The sequence below is a fragment of the Stenella coeruleoalba genome (genome assembly GCF_951394435.1).
Source record: "Stenella coeruleoalba genome assembly, chromosome: 10".
In the NCBI taxonomy this organism is placed as follows: Eukaryota; Metazoa; Chordata; class Mammalia; order Artiodactyla; family Delphinidae; genus Stenella; species Stenella coeruleoalba.
In genome coordinates, this window is record NC_137156.1 from 61,461,422 (window position 1) to 61,489,257 (window position 27,836).

Sequence of the window (27,836 nt, forward strand, 5' to 3'; positions counted from 1 at the left end):
AACAAAAGCAAATAAAAATTAAGTTAATAAACATTTGACTCATGAAGTTAGAATAAACAAAACACATCTGAAAAAGAGCAGGAGGATTCCATCAAGGTTAAAGAAGTTATTAAGGAATTTTAAAAAACAAATACACTAAGAGAATGAAAATACAAGCCAGGGGCTTCCCTGGTGGCGCAGTGGTTGAGAATCTGCCTGCCAATGCAGGGAACACGGGTTCGAGCCCTGGTCTGGGAAGATCCCACATGCCACGGAGCAACTAGGCCCGTGAGCCACAACTGCTGAGCCTGCGCGTCTGGAGCCTGTGCTCCGCAACAAGAGAAGGCCGTGACAGTGAGAGGCCCGCGCACCGCGATGAAGAGTGGCCCCTGCTCGCCGCAACTAGAGAAAGCCCTCGCACAGAAACGAAGACCCAACACAGCCAAAATTAATAAATAAATTTATAAAAAAAAAAAAAAATACAAGCCAGAAACACATATATATGGAATCCCCCCCCGCAAAAAAATGGTTATGAAGAACCTAGGGGCAGGGCAGGAATAAAGACACAGATGTAGAGAATGGACTTGAGGACACGGGGAGGGGGAAGTGTCAGCTGGGACGAAGTGAGAGAGTGGCATGGACATATATACACTACCAAATGTAAAATAGATAGCTAGTGGGAAGCAGCCGCATAGCACAGGAAGATCAGCTCAGTGCTTTGTGACCACCTAGAGGGATGAGATAGGGAGGGTGGGAGGGAGACGCAAGAGGAGGAGATATGGGGATATATGTATATATATAGCTGATTCACTTTGTTATAAAGCAGAAACTAACACACCATTGTAAAGCAATTATACTCCAATAATGATGTTAAAAATAAAAAAGAAAAGAAAATACAAGCCAGAGAGGGGTAGAAAAATCTTTGCAAAACACATGTCTAATAAGGGACTGATATCCAAATATATAAAGAATACTTGAAACTCAACAATAAAAAGAATGAACAATCCAATTTAAAAATGGGCAAGAGGTCTGAACAGACACCTCACCAGAGAAGATATACAGATGGCAAATAAGCATATGAAAAGATGTTCAATATCGTATGTCATTAGGGGATTACAAATGAAGACTACAGTTAGATACCACTACACACCTATTAAAATGGCCAAAATTCAAAACACTGACAATACCAAATGCTGGTGAGGATGTGGAGCAACAGGAACTCTCATTAATTGTTAGTGGGAATTCATAATGGCCACTTTGGAAGACAGATTGGTAGTTTCTTAGAAAACTAAACATACTCTTACCATACTATCCAGCAATCATGTTCCTTGGCATTTACCTAAATAAGCTAAAAATATATGTCCACACAATCACTTGCACATGAATGTTTACAGCAGATTTATTCATAATTGCCAAAACTTGGAAGCAACCAAGATATACTTTTTTTAGGTGAATGGACAAACTGGTACATCCAAAAAAAATTGAGTAATATTCAGTGATAAAAGAAAATGAACTATCAAAGTACAAAAAGACATGGAGAAAAGTTAAATAGATATTACTAAGTGAAAGTGAAAGAAGACAATCTGAAAACACTAAGTACTGAATGATTCCAGCTCTATGACATTCTGGAAAAAGCAAAACTCTGGAGGCAGTAAAAAGATCAGTGGTTGCTAGTGGATCAGGAGAGGGAGGGATGAATAGGTGAAGCACGGGAGATTTGTAGGACAGTGAAACTATTCTATATGATATTGTAATCGTGGATATGTGACATTATACATTTGTCAAAACCCAGAGATTATACAGTATTAAAAATGAGCTCTGATATAAACTGTGGACTTTATTTAATAATCTATCAGTATTGGCTCATCAGTTATATCAAATGCACCATACTAATGCAAGATGTTAATATTTAAAAGCAAAACTATGTTTGTGTTGGGAGGGGGCAGCAGATGTGGAAACTGTACTTAATGTTAAATTTTTCTGTAAGCCTAAAATGCTATAAAAAGTAAAGTCTATTAATTTTTTTGAAGTGAACATAATAAAATAAAACTGATAAATTAGGTTTCCCTGGGGGCGGGGAAAACAATAATAAACAGGACTAAATTCTGTTATAATTAACAAAGAAAGAAAAATAGTTAACACTCATCATACACCAACACTGCTCTAAGCACTACACAACAGCCCTAAGACATCAGTGCATATTACTATTCCCATTTTGCAGCTGAAGAAACAGCCAGGGCAGGTTTGCATAACTCATTCCAGCTCACACAGCTTGCCCAAGGGTCACATAGCAAGTGATGGGGCTGGGTGTTAACCCAGTTCATGTTGCTCCAGAGTCTGTCCTCTTAGCTACAAAGAAGTACTGCCAGAACATAGTGAGTAGTCAGTACTGCCAGAACCTACGATTGCAGAGAAAGCCCACCTAAATATACAGCATTTCTTAACAGTCGTATAAGAAGTAGACTTTGTTGGGACTTCCCTGGTGGTCCAGTGGTAAAGAATCTGCCTTCTAATGCAGGGAGCGCAGGTTCTATCCCTGGTCAGGGAACTAAGATCCTACATGCCGTGGGGCAACTAACCCCGCGTGCCACAACTATTGAGCTTTTGCGCCTCAGATAGAGAGCCCACTTGTTGCAAACTACAGAGTCCACGCGCTCTGGAGCCCGTGTGCCACAACTAGAGAAGAGAAAACCTGCATGCCAGAACTAGAGAGAAGCCCGTGTGCTGCAGTGAAGAGCCTATGCACGGCAACAAAGACCCGACACAGCCAAATAAATAAAGAAATATTTTAAAAAATAAAAATAGACTTTGTTGGTGACTAAACATAGTAATAAACATAGAAATAAAGTTGAAAATCTGGAAGAAATTGATATGTGACCGTGTGACAGAAACTCTCTTGTCTGGGACCCCTGCCCACCTGTCATCCATATGGATTTCTGGGAACTGCCCTGGTTTTCATTGTGCTGCACCCTCTGGCAGTCACTCCTAATTCTCCCAAACCCTAGTCCCTAACAACCACTAATCTACTTTCTGTCACCATAGATTTGTCTATTCTGGACATATCATATAAATGGAATCCTACAATATTTGGCCTGCTGTGCCTGGCTTCTTCACTGAGCATCATGTTTTCACGGTTCATTCACGTTGTTAGCATGTGTCAGCCCTTCATTCCTAATTTTTGCTGAATAGTATTCCATTACATGGACATACCACATTTCATGTATTCATTCCTCAGTTGATGGACATCGGATTGTTCCCACTTTGTTACTATTGTGAATAATACCGCTATGAACATCCTGGATGAGTCTTTGTGTGGACACATTGTTTTCATTTCTCTTGGGTATAAATCTAGGAGTGGAATTGCTAGGTAATATGATAACTCTGTTGAACTATGTGAGGAACCGCCAAACTGTTTTCTGAAGTTGTTCTGCACCATTTTATGTTCCCACCAACAGTTGAAGATTTCAATTTCTTCACATTGTCACCAACACTTGTTATTATCTGTCTTTTTTTTTTTTTTTTTTTTGCGGTACGCGGGCCTCTCACTGTTGTGGCCTCTCCCATTGCGGAGCACAGGCTCCGGACACACAGGCTCAGTGGCCATGGCTCACAGGCCCAGCCACTCTGCAGCACATAGGATCCTCCCGGACCGGGGCACGAACCCGTGTCCCCTGCATTGGCAGGTGGACTCTCAACCACTGCGCCACCAGGGAAGCCCTATCTGTCTTTTTGATTATAGCCATCCAAGTGTGTGTGAAGTGGCATCTCACTGTGGTTTTGATTTCATTTTCCTGATGGTTAATAGTGTTGAACATCTTTTCATGTACTTATTGGCTATTCTTATAGCTTTTTTGGAGAAATATCTATTCAAATGCTTTGCCCATTTTTTTATTTTATTGAAGTATAGCTGATTTACAATGTCATGTTAATTTCTTCTGTTATGCATATATATATTCAGTTATGCATATACATATTCTTTTTCATATTCTTTTCCATTATGGTTTATCACAGGATATTGAATTTAGTTCCCTGTGCTATACAGTAGGACCTTGTTGTTTATCCATCCTGTATATACTAGCTTGCATCTGCTAATCCCAAACTCCCAATCCATCCCTCCCCCAACCCCCTCTCCCCCTTGGCAACCAAGTCTGTTCTCTGTGTCTGTGAGTCTGTTTCTGTTTCATAGATAAGTTCATTTGTGTTATATTTTAGATTCTACATATAAGTGATATCATATGGTATTTGTCTTTCTCTTTCTGACTTACTTCGCTTAGTATGACAGTTTCTAGGTCCATCAATGTTGCTGCAAACGGCATTATTTCATTCTTTTTATGGCTGAGTAATATTCCATTATATATATACATCACATCTTTATCCATTTATCTGTCAATGGACATTTAGGCTGTTTCCATGTCTTGGCTATTGTAAAGAGTTGCTTTGCCCATTTTTGAAGTGGGTTAATTGTCTTTTTTTACTATTGAGTTGCAAGAGTTCTTTATATGTTCTGGATACAAGTCCCTTATCAGACATATGGTTTGCAGTATATTTCTTTTGAACATTAAAAGTTTAAGATGTTTATAGTTGATTCAATTTATAGGAGTGTGAGTCTTTTAGAGCACAAATATCTTGTTTTCCCAAGATTGCGTTATTGATAGACAAGGAATGTATAAAGTTTGTAAGCTATTTTACTAGATTATAAAGTATAAACTAATCTCCAAAGATCTATGTTTGATAATGAAACTTTCCAATATTTCACTTCAGTAATTTAATTTTAATAAGGAATGATTTCATTTTTCTCTGTGTCTTAAGAATTTCGTTAATAATGCATCGTCCTCAGAGCAGAGTAACTGTGTCAGAATCTTGGAAGAAAAATTAACTGTATACTACATTTTTAAAAAGAATTTGATCAACATTATGCCCTGATTCCCTTTTGTCTAGCCCAGGCCTCCGTTCAACAGAGGCCCATATCAAAAGTCACACAGGGGTGTCCTAGTGCACTGTCCTAGGAAATCAATCAATAAAGGGACTGTAGAAATGACCCCCGCAGCAGATTCTCACACTCAAAACATTACTTTATTCATTCAACAAATATCTATCAATATTTGCTACATGCCAGACACTGTTCTAGACACTAGGATGACAATGGAGAGTGAAAACAAATATTGTCTCCATGTAGTGGGGAAGACAGGTTAATGAAATAACCACACAATGGAATGTAGCATCGCAATTGTGACAGGGCTGTGCCAGAGCACGGTTAGGGGTGATCAAGGAGAGCTACTTGGAGGCAGTGACATCCAGGCTTTTTCTGAAGATAGGGCTGGTGTTAACGAAAGGGAAGCCTGAGAGGCTCTCGGTGCACTGAGCTGACCCTGAGAAGGGGGATCCAGGGATAAGTGAGGAGCAGAGATCGCCAGTGAGTGCTCCCTTGAGAATGTGTTCCAGGTGAGGCTGGAGATGTAAACCCAAGCTTGCAGGTGAAACAGTCTTGGTCCAGATCTCACTCTGTGTACCTCCAGCTGTGTGGCTTTGGGAAAATTGTTTAATCTCTCTGATCCTGATAAATGGGACTCCTCCTACCAAAAGAATTGCTATGAGGACTAAAGGAGATGCAGAGATGAAATGCCCAGAACAGTGTTTTGCCGCTAGTGACCACACCAAATATTTGGGAGAAAATATAAGCCAGTATGAGACTACAGTGCCCGTCCTTGCCTCTGGTTCCCCCACCTCACCTCTGTTGCAGTCATGGGCCCCTGGCTCTTGATGCCAACCTGAGAAGCCCTTGAGCCCCCCACTGCTTCCCCTGCTTAGGTCACAACTTTCTTCCTCCAACGTATGTAGCTTTTACTCCACCGTCCTCTAGTATTTTCTTTACGAGATATCAGTAGGGAATATTTTAAAGTACTATACTTCATATTTCTGAAGAAGGTTTTAATAATCTTTTCCTTCTGAATAGAAATGCAGCATCTCCTTATGGTAGAAAGTTTTGAAAATAAGGAAAAACTTATGTACCCATTTTTTATCAAATATTTATTGAACAGCTACTAGGTACCAGGCCCTGTTCTGAGCACTGGGCGCACAATAGCAGGCACGGTCACTGCCTTCATGGAACGTGGGCTCCAGTGTGGGAAGACTGACATTTGTCACCAAGGTTTAAGGTCTTGGTTTTATTGGGGACTGGGCTGCATTTTCTGAAGTTTCTACAACTTGCTTACAGATGTCTTATTGCCCTGGTATTGGCAGAGTTCCCTACAGGGTATCTGAATTATTCTTTTTTTTTTTTTTTTTTTTTTTTGCGGTACGCAGGCCTCTCACTGTTGTGGCCTCTCCCGTTTAGGAGCACAGGCTCCGGACGCGCAGGCTCAGCGGCCATGGCTCACGGGCCTAGCCGCTCCGCGGCATGTGGGATCTTCCCGGACCGGGGCACGAACCCGTGTCCCCTGCACCGGCAGGCAGACTCACAACCACTGCACCACCAGGGAAGCCCATGAATTATTCTTCTATGTGTAAAGCTCATCAGATTCTCTGTTGTTTCATCACTGTGGGCTTTTTCTTACCACATAGGATTTCCTGATAAAAGAAATGACATCCATGATCTGCTTGATGGCTTTAACCATACTATGATCTGTGGACTTGCTGGCTTTAACATGCATGATTCTTCCCTAACGATGACTCCAGCATTCTGCCAGGCTAGCCATATGAAACTCAGTTTGATCAAATGTTCATACCCACTATATTCCACATATTCAAAGAAGATGTTGATTCTTTATTTCCCATGACTGATCTAATATCGTCCTTAAGTCCCCACCCATTGTTTGCAATGAAAACCAAACAAACAAATAAACAAACCCTAAATCTTCCAGTGGATGGTTTCTCGGTCTCTTCTGGTTTAAACCATTTCCTTTGGATCCCTGAATCTTTGGAGGGTAGATATTCAAGGAATTTGAAGATCCTCTCCTTATCACAGAAGTTCTTCCCTTCTATCTCCTTTTTCTCAAGTTGGCAAATGGGGAAACTTAGGAATCTACCTTCTCTGGGAGAGGAGATGCCTCTTTACACCCTATATTCTGGGTCCGTATACACTCCAGTTAAGGTATTGGATCTTGCTTATCTCTGGGCAAGAGCCTCTGGTCTCCCTGGGGCCACTGACCATGTCACTGGTTCTATCCAACCTTTGGGCTGATAAGAAAGTTCTTCAGATTCATCAGAGACCAAGGCTCCTTCAAGTTTTCACTTCTGCTGTCCTAAGGGATAATCCAAGATATCTTTATGTCTGCATTCCAGTCAGCAGAAAGGAGCAAGGGGGAAGGGAAGTGCAGCTGCTCCATTTAAAGATGGCTCCAGGAAGTTTCACATACTACTTCCGTTTATATTCTATTGGCCAGAACTTTGTCACCTGGCTAAACCTGGTGCAAGTCAGGCTGGTCAGGGCTAATGGTTATTCTGGGTGGCCATGAGCCCAGATAATATATAGAGGTTCTACTCAGAGGAAGAAGGCGAGATACCAAGGGTACCAGTAACTCGTTTTCCATCTGTAAAGTAGGACAACGCTGAAACTGTGCTCAAACTGATAAGAACTCAATCCCTAGAATCCCTTCTTGAGGGAATTTTCCTGGGACCACTCCTGATACCCAAAACTATACCAGTCAAGGTCCTAAGGAAGCACTCTAAATATTTGAAACAGGAAATTTAATGCAGGAAGTTTTTTTAAATTTTATTTTTATTATTATTATTTTTGGCTGCATTGGGTCTTCATTGCTGCGCGCGGGCTTTCTCTAGTTGTGGCAATCAGGGGCTACTCTTCATTGTGGTGCACGGGCTTCTCATCGCGATGGCTTCTCTTGTGGAGCAAGGGCTCTAGGTGCACAGGCTTCAGTAGTTGTGGCACGCGGGCTCAGTAGTTGTGGCACACGGGCTCTAGAGGGCAGGCTAGTAGTTGTGGCACATGGTCTTAGTTGCTTCACAGCATGTGGGATCTTCCCAGGCCAGGGATTGAACCTGTGTCCCTGCATTGACAGGCGGATTCTTAACCACTGCACCACCAGGGAAATCCCTAATGCAGGAAGTTTTACACAGGTGATAGAAAAGCTGAGAAGCTAAACTGAGATGGTAAGGCAATCCATAAAGTAACCTCATCAGGAAACTACTTCCAGTTTCCTCTAGCTCATCAGAACCAATCACCCCAGACCGTTATCAGCCCTGTTTCAATGACTGTTTTGCCTGTTGTTTCAATGGCATGAGGAACCCAACCTGATCAAGGGATAGCCTGTGTTTCAGATTTAATGGGGCCATTCTGTGTCCCCTGGTGAAAGCATCCCTCCCTTGGGAATGAAGACCTTCAGATCAACAGAACCCAAGGTTCTGGAACGGGAAGCAAAGACTCTGCCAGTGGGTTATTAAGTGTAATGATGAGAGGGATCACTACTACTGTGTTACTTTGTTCTCAAACTCTGTGTGTCAGTTGCAGGTTGAGAAGATATACCACATTCTGGAAGACAGCACCCCAACCATGCAGGTTTCCCAGTTAGCAACACAACCACTTTAAGTGGACAGCTCCTTCTTGGTGATGAAGTAGACGGTGAGTCCAGAGAACTCCAAAGGTGAGAGCAAAGTGTCATAACTTTTATGCTGTGAAACAGGTTGCTCAGACAGAAGCTGTGTTGTGAGGGATATCTGATGGGTTCTGAGGTACTCAGTGAGTCCATGGATGGTGGTGCTGGTGCCAGCAGAGAAGGCAAGTCCATTCTCTAAACAGAAGTTATTCCAGTGAGGACAAGTCACTGCCATTCCCATGATGAAAGTGGTCCAATCTTATCAACTTAGTGTTCCCCAGTCTTTCATCAAGATTTGTATTATTAAGAAAAGAAAACTACAAAAATTTGCATTGTTGATCGCTCTAGAAATAAATTCATATACTGTGTGTATGTGTGTGTGTGCACATGCAACCTTATTTGCATCTTTTTTTGAGGGGAAAATTTTTGAGGAAAAAAACACAATAACCTGGATAATTCAAAAGAAAATAGGAAGTCCTAAAAAGCTGATTTTTTTTTCCAAGAAATACGCCTTGCTCAAATATAGAATTATTCCCTGCTCCCCACCGCCGGCCTGCGTGCCAAATGTACTCAGTAGCCTAGCACTCTCAGAAATAGCAGTCTAGTAGTTTCATAGATTTTCAAGTCTTGAGCCCGATGTTTAACATCCTGCTGAAAGTACTACTTGTTTTTGTAAAGTCTTAGCTATACTTGCATCAGGTGGCTTGCTTGGGATGAGGGCATCAGTCCAGTTCAAGTAATTTTGTGTCTGTGGGAAAGTTTTCAGACCATGACAGGAACTTGGGAAGTAAGTTTTTGAGGAGATGATAAAGTTGTAATTTTGCTTTTGCTGTATAAGGTCTTTATGATATATTCAACCATGTAGGCAGAATCTGATATTTGACATTGCTTGAGATATTCATCCATTTGCTCTTTTTTAAATACAAGTTTTTGAAAAGCTTCGATTACTTCATCTTAATTTACCCTTAGGTTTTATTTTTGTTTTCTTGCTCACACATTTTGCTCTTTCTTGGCACTTCCCTGCTAAAAGGGCTCCTAAATAGCATCATATACTGACTGCTTTGCCGCCAACTTTGTCTAGATTCTGAGTTAGAGCTTAGAGCTGAAAGAACCACATTGAACCAATTATTTAATTAAGAAATAAGAATATTAAATGTTGAGCACTCCCCTCCCTCAAATAGGCATGCTAGCTGAGGATTCCAACTGATGAATTAAGGGCTCATAATGTACATCAGTGATATTGCCCAGTTTTAAGGTCCAACCCCCAGATTTACAGTCCAGAGACTCAGTGTTATCAGTATCCCAAAGATGACCATGGTCTCAAGAACAAGCTCACGCATGTCATACTCTCAGGAGACTGGTAAAAGGAGGACTTCAGACTGTTTTCTTTATATAATTATGACAGCTCTGAGAGTGAACCTGAGCCCTGCAAGCCATTGGATTCAGCAGTGAAGTTGAAGTTCTATGTCTGGCTTTGCTAGTCTTCAAGGAGGAGATCCTGCCATTACCTAGGTATAAGACCTTAGCAAGGCACATTGTGATTGGATTAGAAGACCTGGGGTCCATCTCATGACAATTCTAAAGATCCCAAATATTTACATCCAAATGCATGACTTATAGACTTATTTTTTGTCAACATCTGATACCAAGAAGTTCGTCATAGAGAACAAAATAGAGAAGAACTTAAAGGTAGGACAAAAGGTGGTTTCACATTTAATAAAAATTGAGTCGACTTCAGAGAGTTCATACAAGCATGCCTGAATGTCTTTCATCTTAAGCAAAACAAAACAAACACTCCTTTGACTCCTTACTTCCAGATGTGGCCATATTTCTACCTCCTTCAAAGCCAAACCACAAAATAATTGTCTACTCAGTGTTTCCATTTCCTCACTACCTGGTTTCTCTCCTTCCCTCTCCAATCTGGCTTCTCCCCTACTACTTTCCTGAAATTTCTTCTGACAAAAATCACCAACATCCTCCACACTGCCATATATAATGGATACCTTTCAGTTGTCATCCTGACCACTCAGTAGCATCTGACATAGTTGACCTCCATGGTTTTCACGAAACACTCCCTTCTCCTGGGTTCCATGACACCACCCACTCTTAAGCATATTGGTCACACGTTGGCTGACTGACTTCTTTCCTATTACCCTTCTCCTAGCTACTTCTAAGGGTTGGATTTCAAATTTCAGTTCTCAACCATATTATTTATCTTAATGCTTTTCTCCTGGTGGCATATTGTTTGATTGCCTCCAGTTTGGGCCATACGCCTATCCTACTGGAAGTCATGATTAAAATCCCCACTAGTTGTACATGGAATGGACAGGAAGCTCTCCAAAGGAATCAGAAGGAGACTGAGTGAGAAAGACGTTGGGTGAGCAGCTCTAACCCATTGCACTCAGATCAGCTGAAAAATTACTAACACGCTCTCCTCCCATGAACTAACCCTACGAAAAAGTGGCCCCAAATGCTGGGTTCATTTCTCTGTATTCTGTCCTCCTCCCAGTTCCTGGAGCTACAATTCTTCATTATCTTCTTAATTCTCTGATGCCTCCAAACAGATTCTTTAAAAATGCTTTCTGCTATTTTTCTAGTTGTTCTTGGTGAGAGGTTGGTCTGAACCACATAAGCACTGTTACCAGAAATGAAAATTCTTAGGGTGGAATCTTTGTCTCACAAACACTTATTAGTTGATGGTGCCTTATTCTTTTATCTGACATGCTCTGGTCATAGGCAAAGATACCCTCAGATTCTGCCTTTTGTAACCGTAGTGTTTTTGAACAAAAACTCATTTCTAGAGTTCTTAGACACTCTGACGATGGAAGAAAATGTTCTGTTTCTTGCATTAAAACTCTAAGTAGAATCTGGATTGAATGTCCTAGTTTTCCAAAGGTAGTGTGGCATTTAATGTTAACTAAAGTTCATTCTTGATGAATCATAGCTAGAGAGTCTGGATCACACACCAATGATTTTTATGTTGATGTAAATAATTTGCAGAGGAAAAGCTGTGACTCTCTGTTAGGTGGTCTAGTTTAGTCGCAGGGACTTGCTTGATTTGTTGGATTTTCAGTAAGCACTTAAAACTCAGAGGGAGCATGAGTGTTCTCATTTTGAAATATTTAGTATATCGTCAGGTTGAGTTGCTTCTTAAATTTATCTAAAAATATAGAGGATAAATAGGCTTTGAGTGGGAAGATGACAAACTCAAGAACTTAGAGTTAACTTTATGTAAGAGAAACAACAAACGGTGAAGATGATTGGGCACTGGTTGATAGACACAGATGGTTTAAGTTTGGAACAAGACTTAGTGTCCATCTTTCAATAACAATACCCCAAGCTCTCCCAATCACTAAGGCACAATTGGGAGCAGTCAAGTGTCTAGAATCCAATGCAGCAGCCCTGCAATGACTGTTTCCTTTAAATGTTTACTTTTGATAATAAGTGTCAGTAAATATTTAGAGGTTTTCTAGAAAATAAAATGCAGACACATCAGAAGTGGTAGGTGTGGAGGCCAAACTTGGAAATTCAAAAGCATGGAGACACAATAAGAGAATGTCCCAAAAGTTCATTGTGTGGACTACTTGGTTTGTGCTTTAAATTTCAAAGGTAGGTTGGCCTTTTTCTCAGAAGAGCTTTAATAAGATCTTCAGTCTTCTGTTCTATGGAAACTTAAAAAAGCCCAACAGCCAATACCCAATTAGATTATTTTAACAGATAGGGCAATGATTTCCTCAGTAGCAGCTGCTTCCTGTGGTAACCATCAAAATAGCTTTGCATTCCAACTGACTCTAGTAACCAGGTCAGTAACCAGGTCAGTTTTCACTGACTTCCACTGCTTCCAAAAATACTTTAGGCTGCTGGAGTACCTGTCATCTATGGCCTGTATGCTTTGAGAATATTTCATCCTTAACATCTGTGAGAATGAGAAGCCTTTCCTCTTGATTAATGAGTTGATAAAATGGTGGCATTAAGACTTGTTCATCCCTAATCATAAGTATTTGGCAGCTTTGAGAAAAAAAAGTCAACAGAAAATACATTTGGGGTTTAATATTTGCTCCACTTCTTTGTTTTTTTCTTTTGACATGCACCACACTCCTTCCCCCAGTCTGTTCTATTGCCTGTTCTAACCCCATCACTCCATGTGATACGTTTCCCAAATCTAAGATGCCTTGGATCTGCTTAATGATGTACTTGTGAGTGTACCAGAGACCATATGGGAAGCAGGGTAGGGAGCCTGATAGAGCCCTAGACCAAGTGTTAAGGAGATTCAAAACTCTAGTGCCTGCATGATCTTGGACTGAAGTCTTAGGACTGGGCTTCCTGTCCATGCAGTGAAGTTGGACTATATCAGAAATTCTCTTACTATTTTCCAATCTGCTGTCTAGGTGCTGCTGAGATAAGGAAAGGGAGAAGAGCGGGCAAAACCCCAGCTAACCTCCTTATACTCACACACACTCACACTTGTACACACACTCATACATCTTAAGCAGAGACACTACATTCTATTCTTGTAAAAAAAAATAGACTTCTGCATGGATTGCTTGGAAAATGTTCAACTTATAAATAAATTTTTTTAAATCATGAATCTTGATGATCAAGAGGACCTTGATTAAGGTTTCAGTGATGTTATGAGCTTGCTCCACTTACAGACTAAACTGCTTACCTTGGATGGAGCAGGCTCATTGACTCTTAAGGTTTCCCAAGATGCCTGTCCTAGAGGGAATGAAAATATCCCCCTCACTTTATTTAGGCATTTTCTGATTTTCATGGGGTGGAAGTTTCGAGAGAAGAGAGTCTACTAGGGGGAGTGTCAGCATCCCTGCACCCCTCCCCACATACATTCTCTCCTCACACTAGATGACTATAATCCTTTGCGGCAAGGTAAGGCATGGCTCCTCAAGAAAGTCCTAGATTTCCAGCTTAAGTAACCACTAGCCCCATAGGCCCGTGCCTCTTAACTTTTGGGGATTATCATGTGGGATCCCTTTCATTCCCCTTCAGAGCCACTTTTCACCCCTGCCATTTTCCTCTCTTCACCAGAATGCTGACTTCTGTGGATTACCTTCTAGTTGGGTTTGACTGATGGGAATTCCTGGAGATTGGGAAGAGGAAGATAAGGCAGATGGGCAGGAATCAGATCATGCAAGGCCTTGCAGGTCATGAGAAAGACTTTGGTTTTAGTCCAGTATAATGGTAAGCTGTACTAGGATTTCAAGTCAGGGAGTTAATGATCTCATTTACACACGCAAAGGTCACCCTAGTGCTGCACCTGGCTAGGGGTGGCAGAGTTGATAGTAATGGTGGCGAGCAGATTGGCACGCCTCTAAGCATCCCCTACTCACAGTTCCTTCATCCCTGATCCAGTGGTTGAACCTCTCACAGGAAAGAGTGAAAGCTCCTGGACAGAGGTACCATGAGGGTAACGGTCACCTGAGAAATTTGGGAAAGACACTTGCAAGGGTTAGTTAAACCCAGATTGTAACACCTACTCCTTCCCTCTCCATCCTGAGATGTTCCCACCCCATTTCTTAACTCAGCTAATAACGTTGTTTAAGAGTTGCTCAAGTTAAGGTTTTTAGGCTAATTATATTTTTCTTCCTGGGTCAAGCCAAGTTAATTCATAAAACAAAATAACCCAACATCTAAGGAATATAAGTACTCTTTAAGAAAAGCAGACTGAATGAACTATACTAAGGGAGACCAAATTAGAGGATCATACAGAATAAGAATTTAAAGTATGTTCAGGGCTTCCCTGGTGGCGCAGTGGCTGAGAGTCCGCCTGCCGATGCAGGGGACACGGGTTCATGCCCCGGTCTGGGAAGATCCCACATACCGCGGAGCGGCTGGGCCTGTGAGCCATGGCCTGCGCGTCCGGAGCCTGTGCTCCACAACGGGAGAGGCCACAACAGTGAGAGGCCCACGTACCGCAAAAAAATAAATAAATAAAGTATGTTCAATTCATATCTTCAAAGTGATAAGAATTTTTGAAACATGAAGCTTGAACAAGCTGTTATAGGAAAGAATCAATTACAAGTATCAAGCATGAGAAAGAAAAATTGTCCCAAATCTGGTTAAGAACTCTTTTGTGTCATGTAATTAAAATTTAATATCAAACAAAAAGGCTGTTTTGCTATATATTTTTCTATGATGATACTATGGTGAATTTCCTTTTAATGGACATTTGGGTTGTTGCAAAACTATTGCTATTGTAAAAAATGAAGCTATTGTCATCCTTTAGCCAAATCTTTTCAAATATCCTTAATTATAGCTCATGCTCTTTCTACTGAACCATGTTGCGAATTTGTATCTCACATATATATAGCTCTACAGGAGCTAACAAGGAAATATATCCAAGACACAGTGTTAAGTGATAAAAATATGTTGAGAAACAGTATATATTAAATCCCACATCTGTCCAAATATATTTATATGTCTATATGTGAACATAGAGTATTTCTGAAGTAACACAAGAAATGTTTTAGATTGATCACTGATAAGGAATAGTTCTTGGGTATCAAGATATGTAGAAGGGAACTTCATTTTATATGTTTCTGTACAGTTACACTTGCATATATTACAATTATAATACTTTCACTGGAAATTATTTTAGAAGAGCTAGGGGTCATAAATACTAATAGTATTAGAAGCAGAAGTAGTAGCAAAATTATTAGAAGCATCAATGGTAGTAAAAATTACAATAAGAAAAATAAAAAGCAACAAGCCTAGGACAGCTGGTAACTCTCTTCCCCTTTCTCTAAGAGTCTTTAAAATGTCTGTCACTCCTCTAGCCAGAGGTGCTCTGTCTCTTCAAGCATGGGCTGCAAAACTAAATTATCCTGGCCAGAGAATATCCCCCTCCCCTTCCCTCTGCTACCCCTGAGTCTGTCTGAGCCCTGAAAAGGCAGAGAATCAAACCATTATTTAAGTCACATATAGGATCTGGGAAATGTACTTCTTCCACTGCTCCATCACTACTTAGGTAGTGTTTCCTATTCCTCAGCCACACGGACTTATTCACTCTAAAAGTTGGGAGAGGAAACGGGGTAGCTGAGAGTAGAGAACGTGGGGTGATTCATGTGAGACCATGACCCCTTAAAGACATGGGATCTTGGGTTCAATTTTTCAGCATTCATTTCCAGTGTCCAGCTATGGATTTTCTTTTGCATTATCAAGATGCTCTTTTATATATAGCTCATCTCTGAAGTTTCCACCCAGATCATCTTTACCGGCTTGGCCTCAAAGGAGGAATCTAAAGTACTTGCTTTCCATACAGCATATTTTTCTGTTTATATACCAAGAAACGAAGCATGCTCTGCCCGCTCTGACCTTTACCTGCGGGTTTTAGGAAACTATTTGATTTTCTGTTCAAGGAGAGCATTGTAACCCTGGCAACCAGACACCATGGTGCAGATGGCAGATCTAACATCCAAAGGCAGTTTGACAGGAACACACGCTAACGCTAGAGGCTGAGGCATCTCTTTTCTGTATTCTGACAGGACTTGAAATTGAGCTCAGTTCTTCAAAGAAGAGCCTTCCCCTTTTCTGGACACAATTGGGCTCTCAGTGGTTTACCAGGTTTACCTCGCCTCCCCTCCACCACTCCCAAATCTAGCTGATGTTCAAGCTTTGATCCCTACCTCGGTCACAGAATCCAGATAGTTAGTATTCAGAATGCTAAGAATAACATTCCATGGTTCCATGCACTGTGACCATGAGCTGTGAGTTAGTCAACTGTAGTAACTTCTGGTCCAATATTGAGGAGACTTGGAGTATCGGCATCACACTAGCTGTGTGAATGCGAGCATATTGATACGCCTCTTTTAGCGTTGTCATATGACTGTATGTCATCAAGTCTAAGATGAAGTATTAAAATATGGAAATATATGCATTTTAGGACTGATGAAATATAAGTAGGGCAGGCTAAGTGCTATAACAGCTCAACCTCCAAATCTTAGTAGTGTAATACAGTACAAGATAACTTCTTGCTCATGTAGTTCAGTGATATATTGATTCATGATCTTTCCATCATGTAGCTCCACCCTCAGGCAGATCCTCAGATCCTTCTACATTCAGCCATAACATACATAATTTCTTCTCATCTTCTGTTGGCTAGAACTAGTCATGTGAGCATGCCTAATTGCAAGGGAGTCTGGGAAATGTAGTTTCTTTGTATACCCTGGGGAAAAAATGAAAGACGTTTTGGTGAACACTTAGTGGTCACTACCACAGTCTGGCAGTCTATCAAATACCCAGTTTATTCTTCTTTTTGCTTAGAGAACATCCCAAACCTCTTCTGCCAGAGAGACAACCTAAAGTCCCATTGTGACCCTACACACAGCTCAAAGTCTAATATCTCAGGGTAATATGAAGCCCTCTCTATTAGTTTCATCCTTTTAGGAATGAGGCACCTGATACGCAGTGCAGCAGAGACATTGGCTTCAAATTCTATGTGAAACACTCAGATACCTTCCTTAAGAAGACCTAGAATTTCCCCGGGAGAGGGAAGAAGCTGGAAAAGGTCTCTGAGTCCTGGATATGCAATGAGCAGCTCTAAATCATTTACCCATTGGTATGCCCATGACCTCAACTGTAGTCCCGTGTTGGCGAAGACAACATAATCCATAAGGAAGGTGAAGAGAGGGTTGTCATGTGACTTTCCTCAGGTCACATGGCCTGATAAACCCTCCCAGAATGCTTGCAATCCTCGCATATCTCTTTAGTTTCCATCAAGTGTCATCACTCACCCACTTCAGTGATTTCCTCAAGACCCATATTCTCCTTGCTGAGCAGGGTATACATCTTTTCCGTGGAACCTTCCATGACAAATAGCAATCTGCTGCAACCCCAAGTAATGTAAACATCTATGCACGAATGTGTGCACGTGTGCTTAGTTCCAGCTCCTAATGGCTTGGCAGTTGTGGTTGTGCCATCTTCCAGCTTGTGGTCCCCTCTCCCCATCTTCCTGTCTTCTCCTTCCTGGCATGGCACTGAGAGGTGGGCATATACCTTGCTTCGCCCAGCATCTAGCACAGACCTGTTTGCAGAGGCATTTCAAAGAAGGGCCAGCAGTTTCTCAGAGGATGAGGAGAGCCCTACCTCCCCAGAAAAATGGGACTGGGAATGTTCTAGTCCCATTTTTGCTCCCCACAGGTTGTGTGACTTTGAGAAATTCCTTTATTTCCTCTGAACCTTGGTGTGTTTTGTTGTTGTTGTTTTGCCTGAAAAACGAGAAAATTGGACACAATTAATTTGAAAATATCTTTCAGGACCTCCCTGGCATCCAGTGGTTAAGACTCTGTGCTTCCAGTGCAAGGGGGGCAGGTTCGATTCCTGGTCGGGGGACTAAGATGCTGCATGCCGCTCGGCGCAGCCAAAAATTTTTAAAAAAAGAAAAAAGAAAAAATCTTTCAATTAGAATATATTATGATCCTATAATTAGGTTTGGCCAACCTTTTCAAATGGGTTGACTAATTGTTTCTCTTTCTTCATAACTTTTACACTAGGAGTCTGGAAGCCTCTCTCCCAGGTCTTGTAGGTTTCAGTTTCCACCTCTAATTATATATTCACACCATTGTACATGATTCTTTCTGCCCACTAGTCCTAACACACACAAACAGACACACACACACGGACGCACACACACACACAGACACTCTTATTGTTCTGTCTAGAACAGTTAGCTAGGCTTCCTTATGATTTTCCACAGAACATCCTGGACCTCCATGGAAAAGAAATAACGTTTTATTAAGTGCCTACTACATATCAGGCACTTTTCATTTACCCCCACTTAATCCCCATAATTTTCAAAGATAGGCCTTATCATCTCCCTTGCTACCTATGAGAATATTGGGGCTCAAAGAAGTTAAAAAATTATGTGTTACCACCAATTTGAGGTAGAAGCCAGAGTGACCTCAGATCTATCTGATTTCATAGCCCTGCCACCTCCTGACAGTTTGTTTACGTTACAGTAGTCCTGCAGTCTCTCCCTCATTGGGTCATAAAGCACATATTGGCTCAGAGAAAATATCTTTCAAAAATACTCAGGATGTTCTTCTTGTTCAGCTCAAACCATCCTTTAATCCCATAGGTGATGCAGCAGCACTGGGGGCCCCTGTGAGGTTAGACGGGAGAGTTAGGATCCATTTTCCTTCAGGACTAGATGGTGTCAGTGAGGTCTTTGATAATAAGAGGCTGCTTTGTAAGTCTGGTCACGAATAGCTTACTATTGGTCAGTGCTATGGAAACAGAACCGGGCTGGTGGATCTTCGTTTATGGGGCATATTGCTATAGATTTGGTGGGTGAGAGAGTGTGGCTCATATTAACATGTTGCTTAGCTTTACTGTTTTACTGGAAAGCGAAACATGAAACTAGAAAATATTTGATTGAGAATGTGAATTAAATCAGATGTGCAAATGAATGCTTCTGTTTTTACAAACTCCCTTTTCCACCCACTCTGAATTAGCTGTTGTTTGTTTATTTTGCCTTCAAGGGGAGCAGTAGCAAAAATTTCATACGAATTCCTCTCATTCTGCTGAAAAGTAAACTTAAGCCACAAAGAACAGCGGCTTGTTTAATAAACATCTTTTTTAGACCAATATACATATACTCTGAGCACATATTTATATTTGGGAAGGATTATTCTGACTCCCACAAATCCTTTTTCATAAATGTAATCTGTCATTTTCTTTACAGAAAAACAATACATACTTATTACATATAACTTAAAAGCTAGAAAAATCATCCATGGTTCCCCCACCCCAGTCATAAATGACTACTATTGACATGTTGGCTAATTTTTTCTGTCTTTTCATCCCTAATACTTGAGAATTTTTAAATACAAGATTTGTATTTATACTATAACTATGTAATATAATCACTTGATTACCTTATATGCTATTATATCATAAGTATGTTTTCATGTTTTTACATATTTGGCAAATATTTTCAACAAAATGGTAAACAAAAATAAGGGTCCCTTATATTACTTTAGCATGTTTAGTAGTTTTTTAATACTTATCTTTAAAAAAATTTTTTATTGAGAAAAGATTTACAAACAGATAAAGTCACCCTTTTTAGTATAAAATTCTGTGACTTTTGACAAATTCATCCTTGACAAATACATGACAAATGCATGTGACCATCACTGCAATCAACATATAGAACAGTTAAAATTTTAATTCCTTTGTGCCCTTTTGTAGTCAACCTTTCCCCCTACTCCCAGTTCCTGGAAACCACTGATCTGTGTTTTGTCCCTATAGTTTTGCCTGTCCAAGAATGTCATGGAAATGGATTCATACAGTATGTAGCCTTTGAGTCTTGCTGCTTTCACTTAGCCTAATGAATTTCAGATTCGTCCTTGTTGTTGCACATATTAATATTCTCTTATTATTGCCTAATAGTATTCCTGTGCATGGCTGTACCACAGTTTGTTTATTCATTCCTCAGCTGAAGGACATTTGTGTTGTTTCCAGTTTGGGGCAATTAAGAATAAAGCTGAAGGGAATTCCCTGGCTGTCCAGTGGTTAGGGCTCCGCGCTTTCACTGCTGAGGGCCTGAGTTCAGTCCTTGGTCAGGGAACAAGGAGCCTGCAAGTCGTGCAGCGCAGCCAAAAAGAAATAAAAGAAAAAAAGGGCCGTTATAAACATTCATGTACAGGTTGTGTGAACATGAGTTGTCATGACTGTCATCCCCCTCAGCCCTAGACAATTGCTAATCTACTTTCTATCTCTATAAACTTGCCTATTCTGGGCATTTCATATAAACCTGATTATATAACCTCTAGCCCTTTGTGACTGGCTTCTTTCACTTATTGTAACATTTTCAAGATTTATCCATGTGTAGTATGTATCAGTATTTCATTTCTTTTTATCACTGTATGATATACCATCGTGTGGGTATCACGTTTTACTTATCCATTCATCAGTTGATGGGCATTTGATTGTTCCGGTTTTTTGGCTATTATGAATAATGCCACTATGAACATTCAGGTACCAGTGTTAATGTGGACATCTGTTTTCAATTCTCTTGGGTAAATATCTAGGCATGGCATTGCTATTTTAACTCTATGTTTAACCATTTGAGGAACTGCCGGACCATTTCCAAGATGACTATACCATTTTACATTCACCCCAGTGATATATAAGCATTCCAGTTTCTCCACATCCTTGTCAATACTTGCTCTTATCTGACTTCTTGATTATAACTAACCATTCTAGTGAGTGTGAAGTAGTATCTCATTGTGATTTTGATTTGAATTCCCCCAATAGCTAATAATAGTGAGCATCTTTCCATGTGCTTATTGGCCACTTATATATAATTTTTGGAGAAATGTATATTGAAATGTTTTGCCCCTTGTAGACCTGCTCCCTTGTTCCATATTCACACATCGAGGGGCCCAGATCTACCTGGCTCCCTTGTTATGCTTACAATCTCCAGTCAGGGCCCAACTGACTCACTGTCCTGCTAAGTCAATGAATCATAAGCCTGGTGACTCAGCCTTTTTTCTTTCGTTAACATAACAAGGAAGTCTCTGCATAGAGCCCTGGCATTCATTTTCGGAAAGAAAATTCACTGAGATTAGTTGACGAACACATTTTTAGTCATTACAGAAAAAGGCCACATTAAAATGAAAACTAGAAAATCAGAAATTATTTTATAGGTGATATTGGAGGGAGTAAAATAGACCACCGTGCCCTCTTTGAGTGAAAGAGAATTATTCTCTTCTCCCAAGTGAGAAGTAATGGCTTCAGTAGTGGGTGGATTATTGAACTGAAAATGTGGCTGCATGGTGTGAACATAACAAAAAGCTATTAAGTGTGATTTTAATCTCTGACACACTAAGAGGAATGACACAAAAAATGAATATCTAATAGTTTCACATTTTTATAAAGTAGTCAATCTCCCAGATTTGAATTGCTTATGAACAAACCCTTTGTTTTTTGAATTTCAAGCTTTAATAACCTATCCTAATACATTTTTGGGAGCTTAATATGTGAACACAGCATTGTGTTAAACGTAGGAAGACAAAAATTGGTATCAGCTTTTTTTTTTTTCCGCGGTACGCGGGCCTCTCACCGCTGCGGCCTCTCCCGCCGCGGAGCACAGGCTCCGGACGCGCAGGCTCAGCGGCCACGGCTCACGGGCCCAGCCGCTCCGCAGCATGTGGGATCCTCCCGGACCGGGGCACGAACCCGTGTCCCCTGCATCGGCAGGCGGACTCCCAACCACTGCGCCACCAGGGAAGCCCCTGGTACCTGCTTTTTAAGAGCTCACAGTTGGTGGGGCCTGAAATTCATGTATACATTTATTCATTCAATATTTCTTTAGTGTCTACCATGTAGCAGTTATGTTGGGACTAAATCAACACACCCTCTGTGCTCTGGTCTCACAACGGAATTTTCCTCCATTTCAATGTCATGTTATGAAGGTGTTGGCATGGTTGATCATCTTTCAGACACTCTTTTACCTTATCTCATTTTTTACAGAACAGTGTGGGTGGGAGGTTGTGTCATCCTGTTTTACAGATGAGAAAACCAAGATCCAGAGATGTTAAGTCATTTGCCCGAAGTGATATAGCCAGCAAGTGTCAGGGCTGGGATTTGGATCTATGTCATGTCACCATAAATCCAAGCTCTTTTCAGTATGCCAGCCTCTATATTGTCCCAAGGAAATGCTAAATCCTAAAATTTCATGTGATAGGGTTCAAGTGGAAGCTGCTTCTTCCCTCTGGCTTCGGTATTTAGTTCCTTGAAAATGAAAGGAAATAAGAGTTGATATTTTTGTAGCCAGACTGGTTGGGTGTGTATTATCAGTGTTTCAGAATGTCATAATCACAACAAACATGAATTGTTTGATGTGATGGTTAATTTTATGTGTCACCTTGACTAGGCCGCAGGGTGCCCAGATATTTGGTCAAACATTATTCTGGGTGTTTCTGTGAGGGTGTTTGGATGAGATTAACATTTGAACCGGTAGACTGAATAAAAGCAGATTGCCCTCCTGAATGCGGGTGGACGTCATCCAATCAGCTGAAACCTGAATGGAACAAAAAGGCTGACCATCTCATGAATAAGAGAGAATTCCTCCTACCTGACTGCTTTTGAACTGGGACATCAGTCTTTCTGCCTTTGGACACAAATGGAAACTTCTTCCTGGGCTTCGATCCTACCAGCCCTTGGATGGTCCTCCTGGTTCTCAGGCCTTCAGACTCCTACTGGAACTACATTGGCTGTCCTGGGTCTCCAACTTGATGACTCACCCTGTAGATCTTGGAACTTGTCACTGGCTATAATGGCATGAGCCACTTCCTTACAGTAAATTGCTTTATAGATACAAAGTCACCATATATAGATTAGTTCTGTTTCTCTGGAAAACTCTGGCTGTGAGGACACTGGAGGGCTCTTCTCTCCATCACTCCCAGTGGACATTATCCAGTGGGCAGGTGTTTCTAGCAAACATGCAGAGGGAGGCATCAGGCAAGACCAGCAGGATCAGTCCTCACAACATGGCCCTGCTGCCACCTTCTACATGTCTGCACTCTGGCTGAGTCACAAGCATTGAAGGTGAGGAGTCGGCATCTAGCATCCTGGGCATTGTATCAGCAAGAGCTGGCAGCAGCCACCTGCCCTCACAAGCTAGAGTAGTGAGTGTGGAAACACAATGCCTATCTGAAGGGAAAAGACAAGTGAGCCAGAGCTCTGGAATTTCATCCGACTCCCTTGCCTTACCATGAAAAAATATATAAAAAAGAGCCTACACATCTCCCCAAGTCAATTCCAACTATCCCTGTCTTGCGTGATTCTGATTTGCCTGCACTGGCCAGGAATGGACAGGTGATCTGAAGAGATCTTGCAGCGTCCCCAACCTGCTTTCTCCACAAATCCAGGCGTAAAGAGCTGATGCAGTGCCCTGCCCTTGAAGAGAGCTTGAAAGAAGTAGAGCATGTGCTTTGGTCTGTCAACAGAGCCTGGAGGATTTTGCTGGTAAAGGGAAGGAAAAATCAATGTGGCTGTTTAAAATGTAATAGTGGCCACTAAGCAGTGCAGAAAGGGCATTCCAAGGAGAACGTTCAAGGCTTTGGAGGATGCCATGCCCCAGCCTATCGAGGAGAGGACTGTGCAAGGAAGCAACTTTCCAGACAAGATTAGATGCATCTATATTCATCTTTCCCCTACTTCTGAATCACCTTCCTTGGAAGCCTTCTTACCACTCATCCTACACAGCGTCAGCAGTAGCTCCCAGATCTCGAGTACCCACGTGGTGTCAGGCTTATTCAGCATTTTCCCTGTCTTGGGAGATCTGCTACACACTTTACCCACAAACATAGATGCCAGTATTTTCTCCAGTTTACATTTAAGGAAACTCAGCTCAGCAAGGTTAAGTAACTTGTCCATCTTCACACAGCTAGTGAGTAACAAAGTTCAATTTAAGCCCAGGTGGGGCTGATTTCAAAGCACACGCTCTTTATGTCTTAGCCTGTCACTCCAGCCAAAGTCACCCGAGTGTAGGTTCACCTGCTTCCGTGAGCTGGAGTTGGTTGGTGATTTTGGAGCTTCTCCTAAGTATATCACTTGGGTATTTGGCTGCCATTCAGCCCCTAAGCTGCTCATGGGTCAACTCACTAGTCATCTTGACAAGAATAATGGCTGTATAAATGGCTGCAGAGTAGTGACAAACTTAGTCCTTGGTGACTGATTTAAGTTCCTAAAATCTTTGGCACTGAATCTGACGGTCAGTGGTCCACTTCCCATTTAAGCGTGGGGCTGGTGCACGCTGGGAATTTCATGTCCAACTCAGAATTTGAAAGAGCATATACAAGCACCTTCCAGCTGACTGTTTTTATGGGTTTTTTTTTTTTTCTGGATCTATAAAGAAGTTCTGAGCATGAAGCTGTCAGAAGGAGTGAAGAGAGGGTAAGAAAACACACATGTAACTTATAGTTGGCCTCAACCAAGTTTCCTCCGTCTCCACAGGTCCACATTCATGGATTCAACCAACCACAGATCATGTAGTACTGTATTATTCACTGTTGATAAAAATCCGTGTGTAAGTGGACCTGTGCATGACCTGTGCAAGGGTCAACTATACACACACACACACACGCACACACACACACACACATATATATATTACATTTTGCTTATTCATTCATCCATCAATGGACACTTGGGTGACCTATTGGATATTGTGAAAGTGTTGCTATGAACACAGGTGTGTAGTTTTATTCCTAATTTTACAAATGAGGATCCTCAGGTTCAGAAAAGGGAGGTAACAGTCTAACATCGCATAGTCAGTAAGTGATAGAGCTTGAAAAGCTAAAAGATCAGGGGGTTGAGGGGACTCTCCAAAATTGGAAAGCAAGCTCTGCTCCCTGGAGGCCCAGCTCCTCTGCTCTGTGCCCAGGGCAGAGGGGGAAAGGACAGCTCACTGAGGCAGGGCTCAGGGCTCGGCTGCCGGTGCTCCTGGGCAGAGATCTTGCAGAGGCTACTGTAGGGTTACTCTTCGGGATAATTGGCCCTGAGCAGCCCACAGCCCAGGGAAGGGAAGAACCAATGGTCACCAGTGCCAAGGGTGGTTGGGCCTGGCCTGGGAGGAGAAGGGACCATCCTCAGAGCTTGCCTTCTGGAGGGGTGAGCAGGAGAGGGCAGAGTGGGAAGGGGCTGGCTCATGGGGACACAGGCAGCTGCTGGGCATGGAAGCTTGGGTCTGTGTGCTTTGACATAGAGAGAACCGTTTGGAGTGTAATCCATGACCAGCAGCATCAGCATTGCCTGGTAAAAATGCAGACTCCCAGGCCCCACCCTAGACCAACTGAATCACACCTGCATTTTACAAGCAGTCTGAGTGAACTTTAAAGTTTGAGGAGAGCTGCCTTAGAGCTTTTTGAGGTACATACACATTTATGACATTTCTTCCTCATTTGTAAAATTCGTGAAGTCCTCACCAGACAGGGCTGATGGTGCAGAGAATGAGCTGCCTGCTTTTCCCATGTTTCTCAGAGGCAGAGGAGGGCTCCCCTGGGGAGAAGGGCATGTCCTCCGGAGCCAGGTGTCTCAAGGTCCTGGAGGGAGATGGCCAAAGCAGATGAGAGACTGTGGGAGGGGAGGGAGAGACGAAATGGGAAAGCATCACTTTGGTTGAGTAAAGATTCGGCTCTGTCTGGTATCCACTTTATAGACTTATATCATTTAATCTCACAATAACCCTCTGAGGAAGTCACTGTGTTTACACCATTTTGTAGACAAGAAGAATGAGATTCAGAGAGGTGAAGTGCTTACCTGGGGTCACTTAGCTAAGTGGCTAGTTCCCCCTGAAGATGGTCCCAAATGTGGCTTTTTCCTTTGCTGCCTACAGTGTCAGGTTTGGTGTTTGGGTCCCAGTGCCAATTCCTTGACCCCATGGTCTTAGGACACTCAGACAAGGGCTACAAGGTCAGCACTCATTCCAGGTCTGGGAGCAAAGGGTGTGTGAATTTAAGGCAGTAGAATAATGAATAAGTGTGCAGTTCAATCAATATCTTAGTTCCAGGCACACATGGGTCACCTAATAAGCACGTATTGAATGAATGAATAGAACAAAGAACAGATATCTGGCCTGTTCTCTGATTCTTGGACCCTTGGAGACACCTGTGAATCTGTTTTCAGCTTCCCCTGTGTTACCTGGAGCTGATGCTGACCAGAAGCAGGTATTTCAGAGGCCAAATGGTCTACTCCCTGCAACACTGGCCACACCGTGGCAGCCCCAGGCTCTCTGGGAAGCTGGCTGCCAGCTCAGAAACCATTGCTGGAAGATAAAAAAAGACAATTCTTAAAAATGGGAAAATTTTTAACCAAAGTTTTAGATATAGTCAGAGAGTCCAAACATTCAATCCAATGCAGTCATCACCCCTCACCTTTTCTTTTTTTCTTTTTTTTGGTCAGGAAGCAACAAAGAAATTTAATGTTCAATTATAGATTTTATTTTTGTCCTGGTTTATGCTATACCTGTATACCATCTAATCACTTTCTATGCATTCTATAGTTTCCACGCTTCCATACTGCTGCAGGGGGAAAGCCCTGTGTTGTTTTTGTTTTCTCTCTCTCTCTCTCTCCCAGCCCTGGCCCTAGAGAACATCCATCTCCTTAAGCAGGGAGGATGCTGGTTATTTTTCTTCCTCTCTCTTTTCTCTCACTGCTTTGCTCAGAAGGCAGCCCAAGTCACAGGCAGGTCTGTCTCTCGGGCCAGAGGAACTGGAAAAAGAGGGCCCTAGGAGCTGGAAAATGTGCGAGAGATGCTAGGAAGAAGAGGTACTTCTGTGGGATATATATACCTAATAGTGGAATTACTGGGTCAGAGTTTGGATTCTTCTTGTTTTTTTTTTTTGTTTTTTTTTGTTTTTCTTTTTTTGCAGTACACAGGCCTCTCACTGCTGTGGCCTCTCCCATTGCGGAGCACAGGCTCCGGACGCGCAGGCTCAGCGGCCATGGCTCACGGGCCCAGCCGCTCCGCAGCATGTGGGATCTTCCCGGACCGGGGCACAAACCCGTGTCCCCTGCATTGGCAGGCGGACTCTCAACCACTGCGCCACCAGGGAAGCCCTCTTCTTGTGGTTTTAATTTGCATTTCCCCGATGATTAATTTGCATTTCCCTGATGTTGAGCATATTTCATGTATTTTATATCCTTTTATGTAAAGTGCCCATTTTTCTATTGAGTTGCCTTTTTCATTGCTGTGGAAGTTCTTTATGTTATTAACATATGGATTGCAAATATTTTCTCCTGCTCTGTGGGTACTTTTTCACATCCTTAATGGGGTTTTGATGACCAAAATTTTTTAATTTTTATTTCTTTTAAGGAGGAGGGAAGATTAGAGAAGGGCTTTTCTCTAAAAGTTCTTACCTTTAATGAATTCCCACTTACCAACCTTTTCCTTAAGTATTCATGCTTTTTGTGTCCCATTGAAGAAATCTTTGCCTACCCTAAAGTCATGAAGATATTCTCCTATGCTATCTCCTAGAAGCTTTAATGACTTAATATTCACATTTAAATCAGTAATCTATCTGGAATTGGGTTTTGTGAATAGTGTGAAGTAGGGAATTTTATACCATTTATTGAAAAGAACCTCCTCCCGCAACTGCGCAGCAGTGTTATCTTTGTGACAGTCAGATGAAGCATTTGTGTGGATCTCTTTCCAAACTCCCCATTCTGTTCCATTGATCTATTTACCCAAATTTGCATTAATTAATACAATTGTAAATTAAGTCTCAATATCCTCCAACTTTGTTCTTCAGTATTGGCTTGGCTATTCTTGCCTTTTGCATTTCCTTA